At 43.8% G+C, this 16,096-nt stretch overlaps 1 pseudogene; it reads right to left on the minus strand.

Annotated features, from left to right (window-relative positions):
• The window catches only part of LOC112262703, a 29,261-nt pseudogene extending 17,892 nt beyond the window's left edge, over positions 1–11,369 (minus strand).
• Between the last annotated feature and the right edge of the window lie 4,727 nt (positions 11,370–16,096).

Raw genomic sequence — 16,096 nt, forward strand, 5'->3', positions numbered from 1 at the left:
TTTTGACTGCAGTCGACAGACTGGACACTGTGCCTTGACCTCCACATTGTTTGAACCTCAGCTCTCTGAGAGCTACAACCTGCCAGGGTGGGTAAAACGCAATCTCTCCCAAAAGATCACCCACATCCTGGTCCACATGTCACATGCTCCCTGTCACACGCACAGGCAGAGAGAGATGCCCTGGCCTGTCCTGGCTGGTACTGTAGTCACACACTGCGGAGGGGTGTAGTCAGGCTTTCGGAAACGCGTCATCTTTGGGACCATCTCAACACAAATAAACGTCTGCCGGGCAGCCAGGCGGAAGTTCCCTCCATTGTGTTGGTTGGCGGAATGAGAGAAATTATATGGTGTGATAAAGACAGAAAAGGACTAGGGAAAGAGGTCTGGTGTGGGTACAGAGCCGCAGACAGACAGGGCCAGCCGTGCAGTGACAGATGCTGCAGGAGGTAGAGTTGGGTGGCGTGGCAGGCTGGTTTCCGCAGGGCTGGTACGACGGGCAGGAAAGCCCAGAGCAGAGCGAGAGAACAAAGGAGGGAATGCAGTGACCCGTGCCTGGTTGCATCCTGCCCCCGCCCCAGCCAGGCCCAGGACCCGGACCCAGCACTCGGCTGGGTGATTAACACTTCCCCTGGTGACTCCATCATTCACCCTTTATTACCTTGTTTTTAGGCTTGATACACCGTCTGCTGACACTGCACTCTTTTGTAGATGACAATAAAACAAATGTCTGGAAAGGGAAGGGGGACTAGTGGTTTAACCGATACGTCTTTGCAAAGCTTATTGTATGTTATGTGGCATACTCAACACATGTGATTGCAGCTACTACTAAAATAGTAATGATTTCTTCCAAACATTAGGGTATTAATGTAGTAATTTGTGGGACAATTCTCTTCCTTCCCCGACACACTCACCTACGGCCCACAGCACAGAGTCAAAGGTGTCCTGTTGGTACTGTATGTTTGTCTGTCCAAGTCACCTGCAGCGTCCCAGAGGACAGCTTGTCCAGTCTCTTGGGGACACTCCTCCAGGAGAACTTGGTGCCATAGGCCTCCATGTAGTCAGTCACCAGCCCTGCCATTTGCTGCAGCACACACAAGACAAGAGGGGAGAAATTCAGGTTGGCCCAGCGGCACAATTGGCCCAGCGTCGTCCGGGTTTGGCCGGCATTGCAAATAAGAATTTGTTGTTAATTAACCGACTTGCCTAGTTAAATAAAAGGTTAAATAAAATAAAACAAAAAAATCTATATCAATTTGTAAATGAGTAGTGAGAGATTCTACGATCTCTGAAATATATTTAAAAGCTACAACACATTTGAGTTACACTATAAACACGATACAGTATAGAGAAATAAGAAATTCATTAAAATAGTGTCAAATCAATTTTGAAAAATGTAAAATTGTGATAAGTGCAGTACCTGATCGAACCCCCTGAGGGGGATGCTGCACATCATGAATGTGGTGTCCAGGCCAATGCCTGTCAGGAAGCCAGCACACTCCAGGGCCACATCTTCATAGCACCATGTTCAGGAAAACAAAACACTACACAAATGCTCTCAGAGGAACCTTGTCTATCTCTAGTTAAAGTAGATGTGACAACTGAGGACCTGAGCATAAGAGGCATTGATAGACAGGTGATCCCAGTCTAGGAAGAAGGGGTCACCAGTTGAACTGCAATTCACCACCTTTTGCCTTCAACATTAGGGCCAACTCACTCTGACAATATACAGTGTAACCAGTGACTCATGACCAAGCACATCGGCAGTCAAAAGGATACAGCTGGCACCAACCACAAGTCTGAAAAACAAAAACCATTCATCTTAGCTGTTTTCATTTCAAATATATCTCTTGGAAGTTATATAGTACAGGTATATGTGTTTTTCTATATGATGCACATACATTTTCCTTCAAATGATCTTGAATACTACTGCGCCAAACAAAACAGGGAAACTGGACACAAATGTTTAGTCTGAATCTGAGGAATTTAAAAGTGATGAAAGTACTATTCGAACTTCGGGGGTTCTATTACTCAAAAAGGGGTGGCGGAGTTGGTAGGGCTAGTCTCTGTGTGCGTGTGTGGGCCAGGTGAATCACACCTCTAATCCAGCCCTGAGCTCCACTCACTACTAGCGTTCAGGCTAATCCCTGCGGATGGGGTGTGCCGTGTTCATGGCTCAGTCCACATCACTCCGCTGAGTGACGCCCATCACCCGCATGGAGGCCAGGGCCCCATCCTCTACCGATCCATGGCTCTCCACACTGGCCCAGGCCCTGGCAGGTGAGGGTGCCTGGGGCACACACACAAGCCCAGCCATACCCCACACTCATGCTAGCGCTAACTGCTAAGAGCGTCAGTACCCCGATCCTCCTGTCCACCTAATGCACAGCTGCACTTAGTGCACATTGTGAGGTGGCTTAGGGAGGGATTAGGCCAGGAGCTTTAGGCTGATTCCACACTCTCATCTCCTTTCCCTGGCTGCTTGGTTATATTGTATTTCAGAGAGACTCTGGGATCGTTCTGTTATCCCTCATCCGGATGGTGGTGTCTGAAAGCATTGGTGGAGGCACAAACTCACAAGTGGGTCTCAAAAACACTGCATCCAGATGTGAAAGACAGAGGGGGGGGCTGATTGTGTAACTAAAAACTACAGAGGGATAAATTCCAGTGGGAAAGACATACTTTACTGTACTGATATCTGCCCAGTAAATGTTGCCCAATCCCTTGGAGGACGGGAAGTACTAGGAGCAGCCTTTCAAACAACAAAGATAACACAATCAAACTCAGGGCTTCCATAGGCTACATCCTGATCCAAAGCCACGTCAATGACTGTTGGAGTATGTCTGACTGTGATAGTTAAGAATTTGCCACAAGCTCACTCTCTCACTCTCATAACCTTGGGCCAACCTTCAGCAGTCCAGACAAGAGATAAGTCAATCTGTTCTCCTTCGGTGTCTCCTATGTTCGCCACAATAACAGTGCTCTTTCACAAGTGTTCCTTAGAGGGGAGAGTTCTACAGGCAGTGGACTTTATCTGAATTCAAAAGGAAAGATATAGGATGAGAACTCAACTCCCTAACACGGTTGTGACTACAGAGAGAAAAGATTGTGTGTTACAATTGTCTCACTGTCTCCTTTTGATGTTGCTTCTTTTCATCCCAGGCTCAGCTATTCTCTAGAGCAGGTATTCCCAAACTGGGATACGCGCAATGCCATCGGGGGTGCGCCAAATAAAATTGTGATTCACATTAAAACATTTTTTTTTTTTTTTTCCCCCATGGCTTTACATTTTCAAACGCTCTCAAAAAAAATTAAAATAATATAAAGTAAATTTATATTTTCCAACGGGGTGGTGTTTTTTGCTCGCCTGAGTAGCCTTGTTTCACTGCCTGTAATAAAATTAAACCATCTAGTGTTCAGCAAAATAACAACACAATGTCAAATACAGGTAGCCAGGTCAAATAATGAACATCCAATTATATTAATTGTTATTCTCTCACAAGAATTCTACTAACAGTCCTTATGTAGCTGCTACAAATTCCGTTTGCGCGAAAATGGATAAAAGGGTTAAAAGAAACTAAGGCCCGCGTCCAGAGAGACATACCAGCTCTACAGATAGTACTGCTACTACCAGCAGTACTACACCTGCACCTGTCGACGACACAAGTTGTTCTGCTTCCATGAGCACATCCAATGCTAGTAATTCTACATTTGTTGTTAGTCCAGCTAGCATGGACACTGACAGTTGTGAATCTGATACAGCCGAAGAGCTACTGCACCCTTACCTGGGAAAGCACTGAACAACAGACTGCACACGTTGGACCATCGAAGAGGCGCAAATATGATGAAAACTACATTGATTTGGGGTTCACTTACAGTGGGGGAAAAAAGTATTGTCAGCCACCAATTGTGCAAGTTCTCCCACTTAAAAAGATGAGAGGCCTGTAATTTTCATCATAGGTACACTTCAACTATGACAGACAAAATGAGAAAAAAAATATTTGCAAATAAATTCATTAAAAATCCTACAATGTGATTTTCTAATTTTGTCTGTCATAGTTGAAGTGTACCTATGATGAAAATTACAGGCCTCTCATCTTTTTAAGTGGGAGAACTTGCACAATTGGTGGCTGACTAAATACTTTTTTGCCCCACTGTATATTGGGAGTAGTGCCTTTTCTCAGCCACTGTATTATATGTGCAAAAGTACTCTCATATAACTCGATGAAACCATCACTCTTGCGCAGACATTTAGAAACAAAACATGCTAATTTGAAAAATAAGTCACAGGAGGGCTTTTTTTTAGCGAGAAGTAAGACAACATTAATAACAAGGTGCTACAAGCGTCTTATATTGTGAGTATAACAGTATAACTTTAGACCGTCCCCTTGCCCACACCCGGGCGCGAACCAGGGACCCTCTGCACACATCAACAACAGTCACCCACGAGGCATCGTTACCCATCGCTCCACAAAAGCCGCGGCCCTTGCAGAGCAAGGGGAACTACTACTTCAAGGTCTCAGAGCAAGTGACGTCACCGATTGAAACGTTATTTAGCGCGAACACCGCAAACTAGCTAGCCATTTCACATCCGTTACATGAGCTACCGAGTGGCTAGGACAGCCAAGCCAAATACTATTGTGGAGGACTTAATTCTTCCTGCTGCCGCGGATATGGCTGGGTCAATGCTGGGGGAAAAGGCCAAAACAACTATACAGACAATGCCTTCATCAAACAACACGGCTTCACGACATGGCAGGAGATGTTTGGAAACAATTACTGCTTCGCATACAAACTAGTGAATTATATGCGTTACAGCTGGATGAGTCAACAGACTTGGCGAACCTGGCACAGCTCCAGGTATATGTCCGTTACGTTTATGGGGGGTCAATTAAGGAAGACATCCTCTATTGCAAACCACTGGAAACCAGGACAACACAAGATTATATATTTAAATACTAGACAGCTTTGTGACATCAAATGGACTTGTGGTCAAGATGTGTTGATATCTGTACGGATGGCACAAAAGCCATGACAGGGAAACATAGTGGAGTGGTAACGCGTGTGCAAGCAGTTGCTCCCGATTCCACTTGGCAGCAAGAGCCTCTCGGTGGATCCTGCAGTGCTGCCAATGGAATGCCTGACAGCTTGAAAGACGTTTTGGCCACTACAGTGAAAATGGTTAACTTTGTTAAAGCAAGGCCCCTGAACTCTCATGTATTTTCTGCACTATGCAGTGATATGGGCAGCGACCATGTAACACTTTTACAACATACAGAAGTGCTCTGGTTATCAAGGGGCAAAGTATTGACATGTTTTTTTTATTGAGAGACAAGCTTAAAGTTTCCTTTACTGACCATCATTTCCACTTGTCTGACTGCCTGCATGATGACGAGTTTCTCACATGACTGGCCTATCTGGGTGATGCTTTTTCTCACCTGAATGATCTGAACCTAGGATTACAGGGACTCTCCACAACTATATTCAATGTGCAGGACAAAATTGAGGCTGATTAAGAAGTTGGAGCTCTTCTCTGTCTGCATTAACAAGGACAACACACAGGTCTTTCCATTCATTTGTGTGCAAATGAACTCAAGTTTACGGACAATGTCAAATGTGATACAGCGAAGCACCTGAGTGAGCTGGGTGCGGAATTTCTTTCCCGAAACGGATGACACAAACAACTGCATTCGTTATCCTTTCATGCCATGCATCCAGTCCATTTACCGATATCTGAAAAAGTGTGTCATCAAATTGCAACAAGCGGTTCTGTGAAAATTGTATTTAAATCAGAAGCCACTGCCAGATTTCTGGATTGGGTTGCGCTCAGAGTATCCTGCCTTAGCAAATCGCGCTGTTAAGACACTGATGCCCTTTGCAACCACGTACCTATGTGAGAGTGAATTCTCAGCCCTCACTAGCATGAAGACTAAACACAGGCACATACTGTGTGTGGAAAACGATTTAAGACTGAGACTCTCTCCAATACAACCCAACATTACAGGTGTATGCATCCTTTCAAGCACACACTTCTCATTAACCTGTGGTCACAATTTACGATGAACAAATAAAGTTATATGCAAGATGGCTAAATAAAGAGCAAAATGATAGATTATTATTATTATTTGTGCCCTGGTCCTATAAGAGCTCTTTGTCACTTCTCACTACCCGGGTTGTAACAGAAACTCACTCATTCTTATGTTTAATAAATGTATCGTATAGGGTACGCAGCTGGAGGTTGAATGTTTGAAGGGGTACGGGACTATAACAAGTTTGAGAACCACTGATCTAGAGAATGAGAAAGTATAGCACATTTCAAGCCTGGTTCACTACCCTTTAGCACTGGAATTGATTTAAATAAATATAGAATTAAAAAGTTAAGGAAATACAGTGCATTATATACTGCAATAAAAGTCAGCATAAAACTTCTTATACTCATGTCTACACTTCCCATCTATCGTGTTTGTGAGCGTGGCTGTGTACTCCGGTCCTTCTAAAGGCACCACTCACCTGGAGCCATCCACTACCTCCACCAGCTGATCAACCCAAACACCCTCTCAGACCCCACCTGCTGAGCTGATAGCTCAGCTCCCTCCACAGAGCAAAGCAGCTCCTCAACAACAGCTCCTCCTAGGCAGGGAGAGATAGGTCTGAGGAGAGCCACGGGAGGACCTGCTAATGCTAACCCCTAGTAGCCTGAGGGGCAGAGAGGACTACACTAACAGGCCCCTGCCTAACCACTCCACTACACCAAACAGTCCCACTCACAAAAGGTTTCCTGAATTGAAGTGCTCTTTCTGGGGCAACTCACTTGAAAGCTACATAAAAAGCTGTGAGCAAATATTTGTGAAAATTGCTTAGGAGACATGCTGAAAAGAGGGAAGGACAGTGCAGGGAAAACATACATAGAGACCACCGTCTGGCTTGTTTTGAAGATGAGTTCATATTGCCCTCTAGTGGTAGAATGTTAGAACAGCAGCCTAGTTTGACAAGAAAAATACAATTTCCCCGACTAAACTGGAGAGGGGTAACAAATAGGTTGTTGCGATAGAAAAATGACGGAAATCTATTGTAGATTATATTTATAATAGCAAGGATTATCAATGAGTAGGTGACCAAGATAACTCTTCACTGTTCGCACCATGTATGGTTAAATTACAGCCACACTAACAAACATTACACTCAACCTCCATTTTGTGCCAAGTGGAAATGGTGTGGAGAGACCAATTAGACAGGCGATGACAGGATTTAAATGGCTGGATTGGAGATGTGTGTGTCCCGACTTTTGCTGAACACACACACGCACAGCTAATCTGAGTCAGGAGGAGTGAGTGACAGGAACATTTAAAACGTCCTATAGTAGAACACGCTGTGTCCTGGATGGATCATTATGACAGAGTTGTCTGTGTACATGGCACAGCATTGTATGGTTTGTGTGTCTGTGTTTCACCACATGTACCATTCACGTCTTGGCAGGGGACTCTTTCAGCCAGAAGATAACATCACTAGTGATGCCGTGCTGGATTGCTCCGTGGATCTACAACACAGGAAGTAGAAACAACAGGTAAACACGACAAACACTGTTTGATTCATATTGTCAATACAGCTCCTAGCAAACGATTAGGAGGGGAAGGTTGGCTTTGTTCTTTGTTAGTCTGTTATTAACAGACAGTAAGTCACAGCCTGTGATACACCACAGGGAGGGAGGCCTATGAGAGGCCGCAGTCCCAGAGTGTATCCCAAATGATACCCTATGTATTGAATAGGGAACAGGTAGGGTGCCATTTGAGACGCAGACCCAGACAGCCTCCCTCCTCCACCCAGAGAGAGCCATGTTTTGTCCACCACCATCCCATCAAAAGCTCCAGATCCACTGTGGTGTTATCAGCAGCTGGGAGGATCAATGAAGGAGACATATCTCCCCCTGTCTACTGGGCAAGGACACATACAGAGGGAGAAGGGGGGTACAGAGAGAGGGACAGAGAGAGAGAGAGAGGAGAGTTGGAGGTGAGGGAGTAGAAAGAGAGGATGGAGAGAGGTAAAGGTTAATACTTACATGTGTGAGGTACTTTGCCGCCCTCCAGCTGCAATCACAATGTCCTTGGCAGTCAGTGTCATCTGCCAGACAAGGGGGAGAGAAATTATAATGACTTCAATAGGAAAATACGAATACCACAGTGTTTAAATTATGTCCTTAAATAAAAATAATAATATGGTGAACATTTACATTTTTTGTCATTAACTCCCAGTTTAACTCCCAGTTTGAAATACAGTACCAGTCAAAATTTTGGACACACCTACTTATTCAAGGGTTTTTCTCTATTTGTATATTGTAGAATAATAGTGAAGACATCAAAACTATGAAATAACACATATGGAATCATGTAGTAACCAAAAAAATGTTAAATAAATCAAAATATATTTGAGATGAGAGATTTTTCAAAGTAGTAACCCTTTGCCTTGACAGCTTCGCACACACTTTGCATTCTCTCAACCAGCTTCATGAGGTAGTCACCTGGAATTAATTTCAATTAACAGATGTGCCATGTTAAAAAGTTAAATAGTGGAATTTCTTTCCTTCTTAATGCTTTGAGCCAATCAGTTGTGTTGTGACAAGGTAGGGGTGGTATACAGAAGATAGCCCTATTTGGTAAAAGACAAAGTTTCTTCAAGAGCAGTCGCAAAAACCATTAAGTGCTATGATGAAACTGTCTCTCATGAGGACCACCACAGGAAAGGAAGAACCAGAGTTACCTCTGCTGCAGAGGATAAGTTCATTAGAGTTACCAGCCTCAGAAATTGCAGCCCAAATAAATGCTTCACAGAGTTCAAGTAACAGACACATCTCAACATCAACTGTTCAGAGGAGACTGTGTGAATCAGGCCTTCATGGTCGAATTGCTGCAAAGAAACCACTGCTAAAGGACACCAATAAGAAGAATAGACTTGCTTTGGCCAACAAACGCGAGCAGTTGGACAGTTGGAAATCTGTCCTTTGATCTGATGAGTCCAAATGAGATTATTGGTTCCAACTGCCGTGTCTTTGTGAGACGCAGAGTAGGTGAACGGATTATCGCTGCAGGTGTGGTTCCCATGTGAAGCATGGAGAACGTGTGATGGTGTTTTGCTGGTGACACAGATGTATTTAGAATTCAAGGCACACGTCACCAGCATGGCTACCACAGCATTCTGCAGTGATACGCCTTCTGGTTTGAGCTGGTTGAGAGAATGCCAAGTGTGCAAAGCTGTCATCAAGGTTACTACATGATTCCATATGTGTTATGTCATAGCTTTAATGTCTTCACTATTATTCTACAATGTAGAAAAATAGTACAAATAAAGAAAAACCCTTGAATGAGTAGGTGTGTCCAAACTTTTGACTAGTAGTGTGGTATTACCTCTTTTCCTGTCCTGGTTAACCCTTTGACTGTGTGCTCATCCACCAGACTTCCTTTAATGTTCAGATACTTCACATTCCTGTCAAAGAAAAGAACATGGTGACACCATGCAAACACCACAGGAGAACTTGTGAGAGATCTTGTGCAAACATTGGGTTTATCTGAAAAAGGAGAAGTACTGCACAGCTACACTGTTAAAGCAGTTTTCTAGCAAAAACAATTACATATGAGAGTGAAGACAAAGTTTGGGAGGAGAGATGTGAAGCCATTTTCTATGAAACTGCATCTATTAAATATGAGATTCGGTTGCACAATGTGAACATCTGCTGTGAGAGTGTGGGCACAGAGGCAGAGCAACACCTGTTAGCCCTGCAGCCATTCAGTCAGAGCACTGCATGCAATCATGGACAATTCATCATAGCGCTGTAACCTCTGTGTACCAACAGGTCTACTAGGCCGGAAACTTGAGGCAGTTGTCATAACAAAATTACTGAAAACTGCGAGTATGCGTGTGTAAAATCCCTGTTTAAGTTATACAACAGAATCTATGCCATACCGCATGTGTTTTCACAGGTAGCCCAATTCTGATCTTTTCCCCAATTATTGAGATGTACCAGTCGTGGGAGATGGGCCTGGGGATTTGCCAGCCATACTTCTGGGCGTCTTTCACAGCTGTGCCCAGCAAAGCAGCCTGGTGCATGAGCTTCTTGGGAATGCAGCCCACAGTCACACACGTGCCACCAATGCCCCACTTAGTACCTGGAAGGGTAGCATGATATATCTTTAAACGTTTATATTAATGCAGATTGTTCACAACATAGTTTGTTTACTCCGAGACAAGCAAGGCGAAATGCTTCAAGTCAACAGTTCAAGTCAAGCTGTTTTTGGTGGAATGTACAGTCAGTATGAGTACATTTGTCTTACCTTTAACTGAAGGCTCCACATAATCTACCACAGCAATGTTCTGTCCTACCTGAGCCGATGAAAACAAAGGACAGAATGTTTTGGTCAATCTTCATGGTCAGTAAAGCTGCATTAACACATTAGATTAGACATTATCCTATATAAAACCTTTACACAGAGCCAGACCTCCTGGTAACAAACCATCTGGGGTGCATATGATTGTATACTATCCTCACGAACAAACAGTGAAGTCCCTACTAGTTAATAACGTCGTCTTGTAATACTAATGATTTAATCATGGGATTGAGACACCACCTTCTTTGGAACAAGCCAGACCCACCTCCAATAACGAAGAGATCATAGTCAAATTTCCCTGTAACAAACCAAATGCCTTGACATTCGATCTCTATTGGTCAATGCTGACACCATAAACACATACGTTACTTAGAATGGACACGAGGTTACTTATCTAGAAACCAAGCTGACAAGTGCATAATGAAGGGCATTTGAAAAGAGCATGTTATTCTACCAAAGACACTCATTATTTGGAATATTTGACACTGACAGCTTGCCAAGTACCTCAACTATTCCGAGGTACTGGGCACACTGACAGCTAGCTTGCAGGGCATTGGTTAGCACTATAGAAAAATAAAACGCTGTTTGAGAGATTAATTCGAAATCCATTTCTCATAATCTGTCCGTTTGTCACTAGCTAGCAATATGGCAACAAACTCCATCTCTGTCAAGTTTCTCGTAAAAAAAAATTAAAAAATGAATGCAGTTGGTTCGTTTCCACCGGGCTCTGCCTCTAGAGAATGCTGCCATGTTGTTATTACAAAAGGCCCTTCATAGGTGTCTGTAAGTCTGCCTGCCTCATTTTACATTGGAAGCACATTCACTGAAACTACGTCGTCAAAATATAAATGTCGTTGTAGTGTTGCCAATAAAAAATTGTATAACAATAAAAAAAACACTTCATATATTTGTTTTTTGTCCTCCTAGGCCAAACATAGTTCTCAATCTCCAGGCGCCATTCTGACTTCTCCCTACGGTTTTCAGCCATCAGCTTTGCCCACCACTGGCCCATGTGAACCAGGTCCTTCCTGTTATGTGGTGCCTTTTCTTGTTTATTGTGTAAAAAGTGATTTCCAAAAGGCTTAAAATATAAAGTTAGGTGTTCTTTAACATAAAACACAAAGATATGGATCTGAAGGGGAATTTTATGCATTTTGACCATTTTGTTTTTTTGTGGATGTAGGCAGGTGCTATTATAGGCAGGTGCTCATATAAATATGAGCCATTAAATATTCAAAATGTTTATTCATGATTTTATAGTCCTACTTAAAATATCTGTCATCAATACTTTACAAATATATAATTTTTCTGTGTGTCTCTGATTCCACTTTCCACCCTGTTAGTGTGTAGTAATACCACTTTTAAAAACAGTCCCAATGACATCATGTTCAGGAAGTGTCAATCATTATTTTGGCAGGAAAACAGTGCAAAGCTAAGTAACTATCAACACTTAATTTTATTTCTATTTTAATGTTTCATGATGTTAGTATATTTCAATCTTAAATGTCCACCCTGTTAGGCTACATTAGGGGAACATGTTTTATTTTTTATATTTTTTATTTTACCTTTATTTAACTAGGCAAGTCAGTTAAGAACAAATTCTTATTTTCAATGACGGCCTAGGAACAGTGGGTTAACTGCCTGTTCCTTCCGGTGACTAGTCCAACGCTCTAACGCTCTAACCACTAGGCTACCCTGTTATCAAATGTAATAATAAAAAAATATGTTAGGCAGAAAAGTAAAAATTCACTTAAAGTGTTCACCATTATCCTAGCTGGATCTTGATCACTCACAGGATCTTGATGTCATGCTAGCTCAATCTAGATCACTATAGCTAATTTAGCCTCCAAATTTACACTCTGTTAGGTTCCACCCTGTTAGGCATATGCACATAACAGGGTGGATACCATATACATAGTATATATAGATGCATGTTTGTTTCTAATTACAATACAATGACTAGGCCTATTTACATAAATGTGATATGTCATTGTATTGCAATGTATATACAATTATAATTAGCAATTGTAGTGCAATTAGCAGTACCAGTCAAAGGTTTGAACACACCTACTCATTCAAGTTTTTTTTCTTTATTGTAGAATAATAGTGAAGACATCAAAACTATGAAATAACACATATGGAATGATGTAGTAACCAAAATAAAGTGTTACACAAATCAATATATGTAATATAGTTTTTAGATTCTTCAAAGGAGCCCCCCTTTGCCTTGAAGACAGCTTTGCACACTTTTGGTATTCTCTCAACCAGCTTCACGAGGAATGCTTTTCCAACAGTCTTGAAGGAGTTCCCACATATGCTGAACACTTGTTGGCTGCTTTTCCTTCACTCTGCGGTCCAACTCATCCTAAACCATCTGAATTGGGTTGAGGTCCGATGATTGTGGAGGCCAGGTCATCTGATGCAGCACTCCATCACTCTCCTTATTGGTACAATAGCCCTTACACAGCCTGGAGGTGTGTTGGATCATTGTCCTGTTGAAAAACAAATGATACACCATCCCATCTGGTTTGGGCTATCACTGCAGAATGCTGTGGTAGCCATGCTGGTTAAGTGTGCCTTGAATTCTAAAGAAATCACTGACAGTGTCACCAGCTTAATGTTGCCTTGAATTCTAAATATACATCTCAGACAGTGTAACCAGCAAAGCACCCCCACACCCCCTCCATGCTTCATGTGGGAACTACACATGTGGAGATAATTGTTTCACCTACTCTGCGTCTCATAAAGACACTGCGGTTGGAACCGAAAATCTCAGATTTGGACTCATCAGACCAAAGGGCAGATTTACACCAGTCTAATGTCCATTGCTCATGTTTCTTGACCCACGCAAGTCTATTCTTCTTATTGGTGCCCTTTAGTAGTGGTTTATTTGCAGCAATTCGTCCATGAAGGCCTGATTCTTTATTTGTGTCGGTGCCAACAGAGATGGCCGCCTCGCTTCGCATTCCTAGGAAACTATGCAGTATTTCGTTTTTTTATGTATTATTTCTTACACTGTTACCCCAGGAAATCTTAAGTTTTATTACATACAGCCGGGAGGAACTATTGGATATAAGTTCAACGTCAACTCACCAACATTACAACCAGGAATACGACTTTCCCGAAGCGGATCCTCTGTTTGGTCCACCACCCAGGACAATGGATCGGATCCCAGCCGGCGACGCAAATCAACGGCACTGCAGAAGGGGCAGATGGAGCGGTCTTCGGGTCAGGCTCCGTAGACGGGCACATCGGGCACCGCTCCCAAGTATACTACTCACCAATGTCCAGTCTCTTGACAACAAGGTAGATGAAATCCGAACAAGGGTTGCCTTCCAGAAAGACATCAGAGATTGTAACGTTTTTTGTTTCACAGAAATATGGCTCATTCGGGATACATTATAAGAGTCGGTACAGCCACCTGATTTCTTCACGCATCGTGCCGACAGAAACAAACATCACTCTGGTAAGAAGAAGGGCGGGGGTGTATGCCTTATGATTAACGAGTAGTGGTGTGATCATAACAACATACAGGAACTCAAGTCCTTTTGTTCACCAGACCTAGAATTTCTTACAATCAAATGCTGACCGCATTATCTACCAAGAGAATTGTCTTCGATCATAATCACAGTCGTATATATCCCCTCCAAGCAGACACATCGACAGCCCTGAAATAACTTCATTGGACTCTATGTAAACTAGAAACCACATATCCTGAGGCTGCATTTATTGTAGCATATCGAATGCGCGACCCAGGCTGGCAAAACCCTGGATCATTGTTATTCTAACTTCCACAACGCATACAAAGCCCTCCCCCGCCCTCCTTTCGGAAAATCTGACCACGCCTCCATTTTGTTGCTCCCACCCTATAGACAGAAACTAAAACAGGAAACACCCGTGCTCAGGTCTGTTCAACGCTGGTCCGCCCAATCAGATCCTACGCTTCTAGATTGCTTCGATCACGTGGACTGGGATATGTTCCGCATAGCGTCGGACAACAACATTGATGAATACGCTGATTCGGTGAGCGAGTTTATTAGCAAGTGCATCGGTGATGTTGTACCCACAGTGACTATTAAAACCTTCCCCAAGCAGAAACCGTGGATTCATGGCAGCATTCGCGCAAAACGGAAAGCACCACGGCTTTAAATCAGGGCAAGGTCGACCGGAAACATGACTGAATACAAACAGTGTAGCTATTCCTGCCGCAAGGCAATCAAACAACCTAATCGTCAGTATAGAGACAAAGTAGAATCGTAATTCAACGGCTCAGACACAAGTGGTATGTGGCATGGTCTACAGTCAATCACAGACTATAAAAAGAAAACCAGCCCTGTCGCGGACCACGATGTCTTGCTCCCAGACAAACCAAACAACTTCTTTGCCACCAACACGGCCCGCTACCAAAACCTGCGGACTCTCCTTCACTGCAGCCAACGTGAGTAAATCATTAACCCTCGCAAGGCTGCCGGCCCAGACGGCATCCCTAGCCGCGTCCTCAGAGCATGCGCAGACCAGCTGGCTGGTGTGTTTACAGACATATTCAATCAATCTTTATCCCAGCCTGCAGTTCCCACATGCTTCAAGAGGGCCACCATCGTTTCTGTTCCCAAGAAAGCTAAGGTAACTGAGCTAAATGACTATCGCCCCATAGAACTCACTTCCATCATCATGAAGTGCTTTGAGAGACTAGTCAAGGACCATATCACCTCCACCCTACCTGACACCCTAGACTCACTCCAATTTGCTTACCGCCCCAGTAGGTCCACAGACGACGCAATCGCCATCCCACTGCCTTAACCCATCTGGCCAAGAGGAATACCTATGTAGAATGCTGTTCATTGATTACAGCTCAGCATTTAACACCATAGTACCCTCCAAACTCGTCATTAAGCTCGAGACCCTGGGTCTCGACCCCGCCCTGTGTAACTCTGTCATGGACTTCCTGACGCGTCACCCCCAGGTGGTGAGGGTAGGAAACAACATCTCCACCCCGCTGATCCTCAACACTGGGACCCCACAAGGGTGCGTTCTCAGCTCTCTCCTGTACTCCCTGTTCACCCATGACTGTGTGGCCATGCACGCCTCCAACTCAATCATAAAGTTTGCAGACGACACTACAGTGGTAGGCTTGATTACCAACAACAACGAGGCGGCCTACAGGGAGGAGGTGAGGGTCCTCGGAGTGTGGTGTCAGGAAAATAACCCCACACTCAACAAAACAAAGGAGATGATCGTGGACTTCAGGAAAGAGCAGAGGGAGCATCCCTCTATCTACATCGACGGGACAGTAGTGGAGAAGGTGGAAAGTTTTAAGTTCCTCGGCATACACATCACGGACAAACTGAAATGGTCCACTCACATAGACAGCCTGGTGAAGAAGGCGCAGCAGCACATCTTCAACCTCAGGAGGCTGAAGAAATTTGGCTTGTCACCAAAAACACACAAACTTTTACAGATACACAATCGAGAGCATCTGTCGGGCTGTATCACCGCCTGGTACAGCAACTGCTCCGCCCACAACCGTAAGGCTCTCCAGAGGGTAGTGAGGTCTGCACAACACATCACCAGGGACAACCTACCTGCCCTCCAGGACACCTACACCACTCGATGTCACAGGAAGGCCAAAAAGGTCATCAAGGACAACAACCACCCGAGCCACTGCCTGTTCACCCCGCTATCATCCAGAAGGCAAGGTCAGTACAGGTGCATCAAAGCAGGGA

The sequence above is a fragment of the Oncorhynchus tshawytscha genome, linkage group LG12 (assembly GCF_018296145.1).
Source record: "Oncorhynchus tshawytscha isolate Ot180627B linkage group LG12, Otsh_v2.0, whole genome shotgun sequence".
Taxonomy (NCBI): domain Eukaryota; kingdom Metazoa; phylum Chordata; class Actinopteri; order Salmoniformes; family Salmonidae; genus Oncorhynchus; species Oncorhynchus tshawytscha.